General features: G+C 40.3%; 2 long non-coding RNA genes across 3 annotated transcripts in view; one reads left to right on the forward strand and one right to left on the reverse strand.

Moving 5' to 3' along the window:
- The window catches only part of LOC123504735, a 4378-nt gene extending 3740 nt beyond the window's left edge, over positions 1-638 (forward strand). For both annotated transcript variants that reach the window (XR_006674931.1, XR_006674930.1), the window contains exon 4: positions 76-638. This is a non-coding gene — a long non-coding RNA (uncharacterized LOC123504735). The remainder of the gene's footprint in view (positions 1-75) is intronic.
- Positions 639-5719: 5081 nt separating this feature from the next.
- LOC123505211 lies at positions 5720-8335 on the reverse strand. The gene is made up of 2 exons (XR_006675094.1): positions 8253-8335; positions 5720-5767 (listed from the first exon to the last, which is right to left on the reverse strand). It is a non-coding gene; the product is annotated as an uncharacterized LOC123505211 (long non-coding RNA).
- Positions 8336-8582: the final 247 nt, after the last annotated feature.

Here is an 8582-nt window from a genome sequence, read left to right on the forward strand (position 1 = left end):
AGGTGGAGGTGTAGTGTACGACAGTGTAGCGTGGTACATGTGGAGATAATCAGTTAATTTATTTGTCCATTACAGGAGTTGGTGATCCAAAGGCTTGACTACAGAGAACCTCCGACTCCTGCACCATCAGGGAGGGACTCTGGCTTCCCACGGCCTTCACAGACCCTTTCCCCATTATCACCACCACCACCAACCGCTACCGCCACCGTCGCTGTTACTGCCGCAGAGTGACTGCCTCGCAGCGCACCCCAGCGGCCCGGCAAACGCCTACCACCATCAGCACCACCGCCGCCGCCGCCGTCCAGCGAGTTTCAGCTTCGCGTCGCACACATTCTGGCACTCAAAACCTGCCGCCGCCGTCACCACCACCACCAAGAATTCTTCGTGGATTCTGCATGGTACCTTGACCCTGCGCGGCCATCACTTACTGGTACTCCTGGTGGTGGTGGCCAGAGAGGGAAGAGTTGCGGGTTGGCGTGGCAGTCAGTCTCGCTCGTTGTGGGTGGTGTATGTATCTGGACAGGTGTGGTGTTGTGGTGCCATTACTCCATTGTAATAATCTGTCTTCACGGCCTTATTGTGTCGTCACTGTAAGAGCTGCTGTGTCACTACTGAATAATAAATTGTTAAGAAATCTTTGTTTTGGTAATTTCTTTTCCTGGGAATATTTGTGGCTGGTTTCAGTGAGTAGTCGTCTCGAGCTGGCTTAGGTGACTGTCTGACACACCAATATTGCCTCCATTAACCTCCTACGCCCACTCTAAACAATAACACAGCAGAAATAAAAAAAAAACACCAAATAATTTGAAGCTTTTTATTTATATCACAAGCAATACAAAAAACAAGTGGGGAGTGAAATAATGTGAAAAAAATTACTCACAGCATGCCAAAAAAAAACAAGGCAGGACCTAAAATGGCAAAAAAATGGCCAAAATGGCAAGAAAACGGCCTTAAAAACTGTACTAAGTCGAAAATACTCAAAAGAGTCTCCGGAGATAGAGCAGATGCATATTGGAGCTAAAATTAAATGCAAGTGTCTCCCTAGACTTTTATTCAACAATTCTTTACATTATTACATTGCCTGCAAAACTCTACAAATATTTTCAACTTAATGAAAAATAGATACAGTAAACTAAAAAAAAATATAAAAGAATGAAAAATAAATACAGTAAACTAAAAAAAAACAGTAAAAGTATAAAAAGAATGAAAATAAATACACTAAACTAAAAAAAAATGAATGAAAAATAAACACAGTAAAAGTATAAAAGATTAGAGTGAATAAACTCTACACAAATTTTCAACTCAGTATAAAAACAGTGAGCAAAAAAATTTATATGACGAAAAGTCTACACAAATTTTCAACTTGAGGAGAGGAGAGGAGAGGAGAGGAGAGCAGAGAGAAGAGAGGAAAGGAAAGGAGAGCGATGTGAAAAGTCTACACAAATTTTCAACTTCAAGAGAGAGAGAGAGAGAGAGAGAGAGAGAGAGAGAGAGAGAGAGAGAGAGAGAGAGAGAGAGAGAGAGAGAGAGAGAGAGAGAGAGAGAGAAACACAAAAACAATGAAATAATAATAATATACAAGAAAACAATACATTTTAAACACACACACACACACACACACACACACACACACACACACACACACACACACACACACACACACACCTGGTAGCTCAGTGGTTAGAGTGCCGGCTTCACAAGCCAGAGGACTGGGGTTCGATTCCCCGGCCGGGTGGAGATATTTGGGTGTGTCTCCTTTCACGTGTAGCCCCTGTTCACCTAGCAGTGAGTAGGTACGGGATGTAAATCAAGGAGTTGTGACCTTGTTGTCCCGGTGTGTGTTGTGTGCCTGGTCTCAGGCCTATCCGAAGATCGGAAATTATGAGCTCTGAGCTCGTTCCGTAGGGTAACGTCTGGCTGTCTTGTCAAAGACTGCAGCAGATCAAACAGAGAACACACACACACACACACACACACACACATGATAACCCCTTCAGTACTGAGACACATTTTTACCTTGAGATTTGTGCACCAATAGACCATTTTATTGACATTAGCGAAGGTCTATGAAGGTCACAGGATTAATGGCCAGTCTTCACTATTTGCCCCCACATGAGTTTGTGAAGCTGTACAAAATCACCAAATAGTCACCACAAGGAATTTGGAGACTCAGGTTTTTTAGGGCATTTTAAGACAGTTTGGCATGTTTTCAGGGCATTTAAGAGTTTGGCATGTTTTGAGAACATTATAAGACAGTTTGGCATGTTTTGAATGCATTTTTAAGACAGTTTGGCATGTTTTTAAGTCATTTTAAGAGATTGGCATGTTTTGAAGGCATTTTAAGACAGTTTAGCATATTTTAAGACAGTTTTGGCTATAATAACACCATTTTATTGACATTAGGAAGGATGTATGGAGGTGACAAGATTAATGGCCACAGTCTTCACCATTTTAACCCCCACATGAGTTTGTGAAGCTGTACAAAATCACCAAATAGTCACCACAAGGAATAGGGAAATGTGTCAAGATACTGAAGGGGTTAAAACACCATTCATTACCATTCACTGAAGCAATCTACAGAGTAAGATACACTCTTGATACACTCCTGACACACTGACACACTCTCACCTCACTCACAAACTCCTAAAAATTCTACATCACGTTTAAGAAATAAGAAAAAAGTTATTATCTCGCACGTGCGCACACACACACACACAAACAGCTTTCATGACAAAAATAAGCCATTTCTGCAAAGCTTCCTTACAATACATTGCCATATCCCTAGTTGTGACTATTTGGTGATTCTTACAGTTTCACAAACTCATGTGGTGGATTAAAGAGTGAAGACTGTGGCTATTAATTTTGTGACCTCCATACACCCTTCCTAATGTCAATATAATGGTCTTATTGTAGCAAAACTGTCTTAAAATGCCCTCAAAACACACCAAATTATCTTAATTTTGTCTCAAAACACACCAAACTGTCTTAAACTATCCTGAAAACATGCCAAACTGTCTTATAATGCCCTAAAAACATGCCAAGCTCTCTTAAACTGCCCTAAAAACATGCCAAGCTGTCTTAAACTACCCTCAAAACATGCCAAACTGTCTTATAATGCCCTAAAAACATACTAAACTGTCTTAAACTGCCACCCTCAAAACATGCCAAACTGTCTTAAACTACCCTCAGAACATACCAAACTGTCTTATAGTACCCTAACAACACATCAAATCATCTCAAAAATGCCCTAAAAAACATGTCTCCACATTCCTTTTGGTTACTATTTGGTGATTTTCTAAAACTTCACAAACTCATGTGGGGGATTAAAATATTGAAGACTGTGGCCATTATTCTTGTGACCTCCATAGACCCTTGTTAATGTCATTGAAATGGTCTAATGGTACACAAATCTCAGGTAAAAATGTGTCCCAGTACTAAAGGGGTTAATATAGTTAAGACTGTGGCCATTAATCTTCTGACCTCCATAGACCCTTGCTGATGTCAATAAAATGGCTTAATGGTACACAAATCTCAAGGTAAAAATGTGTCCCAGTACTGAAGGGGTTAAGGACCATTCATAGAAGCAATTTACATAGTAAGATACACTCTTTATTCACCCTTGACCTTCATTATTTTAACCCCTTCAGTACAGGAACACATTTTTACCTTGAGATTTGTGTACCATTAGACCATTTTATTGACATTAGTAAGGGTATATGGAGGTGACAAGATTAATGGCCACAGTCTTCACTAATTTAACCCCTTCAGTACTAGGACACATTTTTTACCTTGAGATTTGTGTACCATTAGACCATTTCATTACCATTAAGAAAGATCTATAAACACCTGAGGATTAATGGCCACAGTCTTCACTATTTTAACCCCTTCAGTACTGGAACACATTTTTACCTTGAGATTTGTGTACCATTAGACCATTTTATTGACATTAGCAAGGGTGCATGGAGGGCAGAAGATTAATGGCCACAGTCTTCACTATTTAACCCCTTCAGTACTGGGACACATTTTTACCTTGAGATTTGTGTACCATTAGACCATTTTATTGACATTAGGAAAGGTCTATAGACGTCACAAGATCAATAGCCACAGTCTTCACTATCTTAACCCCTTCAGTACTAGGAGACATTTTTACCTTGGAGATTTGTGTACCATTAAACCATTTCATTGCCATTAAGAAAGATCTATAAACATGAGAGGATTAATGGCCACAGTCTTCACCATTTCAACCCCTTCAGTACTGGGACACATTTTTACCTTGAGATTTGTGTACCATTAGACCATTTTATTGACATTAGGAAGGATCTATGGAGGTCAGAAGATTAATGGCCATAGTCTTCACTGTTTTAATCCCCACACAAGTTTCTGGAGGTGTATAAAATCACCAGTCACCACAAGGAATATGGAAATGCATCATAGTACTCAAGGGCTTAAGGGTGTTTCTTATGGTTCTAGAGGCAGAGTGACAAGACTTCTACAATATTAACTGGAGAAACACTCTTGAAAACCCGCCACTCATCTCTGCGGCCTTGGAAAATAGTCACAGTGAGAGAATAAAGCATTTTTAAGTGTTTTTATGGTTCTAGAGGCAGAATGACAAGATTTCTACAATATTAACTGGAGAAGCACTCTTGAAAACACCGCCAGTCATCTCTGTGGCCTTGGAAAACTGTCGTATTGAGAGAATAAAGTGTTTTGAAGAATGTTTTTACAGTACTAAAGCAGAATGACAAGATTTCTATATTACTAACTGGAGAAACAGTCTTGAAAACCCGACCAGTCATCTCTATGGCCTTGGAAAACAGTCGTGGTGAGAGAATAAAGCATTTTTAATGGTGTTTTATGGTTCCAGAAGTAGGGTGACAACACTTCTTCATTATTAACTGGAGAAACACTCTTGAAAACCCTGTCAGTGATCTTTGTGGCCTTGGAAGCCGTGTTGGTGGGAGACTAAAGTGTTTGTGAATACGGGCCTTTGTCTGACACACAAGCAGCAACATTCACTTCCATGCACATTCTTCATTCCCTCTGAGCTCAGTAAGTGAATGAGTGAGTGAGTGCTGAGTGAATCTCTTAACAAGCACACTGCATCTTTGTCCTGAGAATCCAACACTTGCTTCACAAACTCGTGTGGGGATTAAAATAGTGAAGACTGTGCCCATTAATGTCAATAAAAGGGTATTACCATAGCAAAACTGTCTTCAAATGCCATAAAAAACATGCCGAACTGTCTTAAAAATGCCCTAAAAAAACACGAGTCTCCCTATTCCTTGTGGTTACTTTTGGTGATTTTATACAGCTTCACAAACTCATGTGGGGGATTAAAATAGTGAAGACTGTGCCCATTAATCTCGTGACCTCCATACTCCCTTCCTAATGTCAATAAAGTAGTATTATCATAGCCAAACTTTCTTCAAATGCCATCAAATACATGCCAAATGGTCTTGAAATACCATGAAAACATACAAAATGGTCTTAAAATACCATAAAACATGCCAAACTGTCTTAGAATGCCCTGAAAAACATGCCAAACTTGTCTTAAAATTTCCTTAAAAAAAACATACCAAATTGCTAAACTACCCTAACTGTTCTTCACGGCTCCAGGTGTTGTCTTGTACTCTGGGTGTTGCTGATGGCTGTAGGTGTTGTAGAAGGCTTGTGTTGTGTTGTGGCTTGGCTTGGCTTGGTGGTGCAGTGTTCCAGCAGCAGTGTGTCTCCTTAGCAGCATTCAGGGACTCTTGGCTTGACTTTCCTGTAATGAGAGGTGCAGTGTTTACATTGAGTCACCTTCACTATTTTGTAAACTGAACTGAACTCAACTCAACCAAACCTAACTGAACTCAACCTAACCTAACTTAACTAAACTGAACGGAAATTAACCTAACCCAAAACAACCCAGCATAACTCAACCCAACCCAACCCAACCCAAAACAACCAAAGTTAACCCAGAACAACCCACCATAACCCAACCCAACCCCAAAGTAACCCAAAATGACCCAACCCAACCAAAGCTAACCCAGAACCACCCAGCATAACCCAACCCAACCCAACCCAACATAACCCAAAACAACCCAGCATAACTCAACCCCACCCAACGCAACCCATCCCAAGCTGATCCAAAACAACCTAACCCAACCCAACCCAACCCAACCCAACCCAAGCTAACCCAGAACCCAGCTAAGAAATACCCCCAAGCTCAGATAACACCGCTCTCTCTCTCTCCTTTCAGGTATTTGAATTTGATGTAAAAGTAGGACATTTTGCACTTTCAGTCATGAAAATGTGAGCTCAGATATATGAAATGATGTGCAAAACAGGAGAAGAAAAATAAACCACATATTACATGTATTGTGGATTTCTATAATAATTGGAATGTGGCAACTCTTATTAGCAATGGGATTGACATGACTTGGCTGACAAGCACAGTCCTGTAGAGGCAATCATGAGTGACATGCGACGCTACAATCGTCCCGAAACGATCACCGTACGTTAAGGGTTAAGTGTCTGAAGGCTGTCTTTGCTATTCCAATTCTTTTTATTTCATTCTCCCAATTTGCCTTTTCTGTGATAGTACTTCCTAGGTATTCCAAAATGTCAACTTGTTTGATTACTTGTCCAGTTTATAATTTGAACTCTTAATCTCTCATTTCCTTTTGTTATTCCCATCACTTCTGTCTCTTTGGAGTTGATTTTTAATCCTGTTCTTCTACATGCATCATTTAAACTATCTATGAGTGCTTGCAATTTTACCTCAAAATCTGCCGCTAAAACTGTATCGTCTGCATAACATATGTTGTTTGTGTTTCTTCCCCCAATGCAAATTCCTTCCATTTCTTCCATCTCCTCAAAACATTTTTGTCTGTACAACGAGAACAAGTCTGGTGAGAGTACACAGCATTGCCACACTCCTCTCCGTATCTCTACCCATTCTGTATTTTTATTTTCTATTTGTTCCCAGTATAGGTTATTTATTATTCTTAAATCTTTGCCATCCAATCCAATCTCCTATAACATGTCAATCATTTCCTCCTGTCTGATTTTCTCAAAGGCTTTCTCAAAGTCCACCAAACACATGTATACATCTTTTGCATTTCAAGTACTCTTTCTGTTACCATCCTCAGGCCAAATATTGCATTACCCTTTAGAAATCCATACTGCTCCCAACCCAAGCTAACCTAAAACAACTCAACCTAACCCAAGCCAACCCAAACTTAGCCCAGCATGACCCAACACAACCCAATCTAACCCAAAAACAACCCAGTGTAACCCAACCCAACCCAACCCACCCCAAATTAACCCAAGCTAACCCAAAGCAACCCAACCTAACTCAACCCAAATTAACCCAAAACAACCCAGCATAATCCAACCAAACCCATCCCAAACTAATCCAAAATAACCCTGTATAACCCAACCCAACCCAACTCATACTAACCCAGAACAACCCAGCATAACCCAACCCAACCTTAACTAACCTAATCTTATCTTAACTTATCTTCACTCAACTTTACCTAAATTAAATGTCCTCAAAACATGACAAACTGTCTTAAAATACTATCAAAACATGTCAAAGTCTTAAAATGTCCTCAAAATATGACAAACTCTTAAAATGCCCTCAAAACATGCCAAACTCTCATTATGCCCTCAAAATGTCAAACTGTTTTAAAATACCCTCATAACCTTCCAAACGGTCTTAAATTACACTCAAAATCTGCCAAACTGCTTTAATATGCTCTCAAAACATGTCAAACTGTCTTAATATGCCCTCAAAACTTGCCAAACTGTCTTAAATTGCACTTAAAATCTGTCAAACTGCCTTAATATGCCCTTAAAACATGTCAAACTGTCTTAATAAGCCCTCAAAACATGCCAAACTATCTTAACATGTCAAACTGCCTTAAAATGTTCTCAAATTCTGCCAAACCGTCTTAAATTGCCCTCAAACCATACCAAACTGTCTTAATATGCCCTCAAAACCTGACAAACTGTCTTCAATTCCCCTCAAAACTGTCTCAAACTGTCCAAACATGCTAAATTATCTTAAATTGCCCTCCAAACATGCCAAACTGTCTCAAAATACCCTCAAAACATGCCAAACTGCCTTAAAATACTCTGAAAACATGCCAAACTGTCAAAAATGCCCTTAAAACACGACAAACTGTTTAAAAATATCCTCCAAACATGCCCTCAAAATCTTACCCAGCCCAACTCACCTAGCCTAACCTAACCACACCACTGACCTGCATAAGGAAGGGAGCCGTGTGACCTCAGCGTTGAGTGGCCACCTCCTCTCGGCTCACAGTCAAGTCGCAGTCCAGGGAGTCCTGCGGCAAAAGGTCAGAGGTCACACAGGTCACAATGGGATAGTAATAATAGTAATAGTAGTAGAATGCCAGGAAGAGGGAGGGAGGGAGGAGGAGGAGGAGGAGGAGGAAGGAAGGAAGGAAGGAAGGAAGGAAGGAAGGAAGGAAGGAAGGAAGGAAGGAAGGAAGGAAGGAAGGAAGGAAGGAAGGAAGGAAGGAAGGAAGGAAGGAAGGAAGGAAGGAAGGAAGGAAGGAAGGAAGGAAGGA

This window comes from Portunus trituberculatus, chromosome 17, assembly GCF_017591435.1.
Source record: "Portunus trituberculatus isolate SZX2019 chromosome 17, ASM1759143v1, whole genome shotgun sequence".
In the NCBI taxonomy this organism is placed as follows: domain Eukaryota; kingdom Metazoa; phylum Arthropoda; class Malacostraca; order Decapoda; family Portunidae; genus Portunus; species Portunus trituberculatus.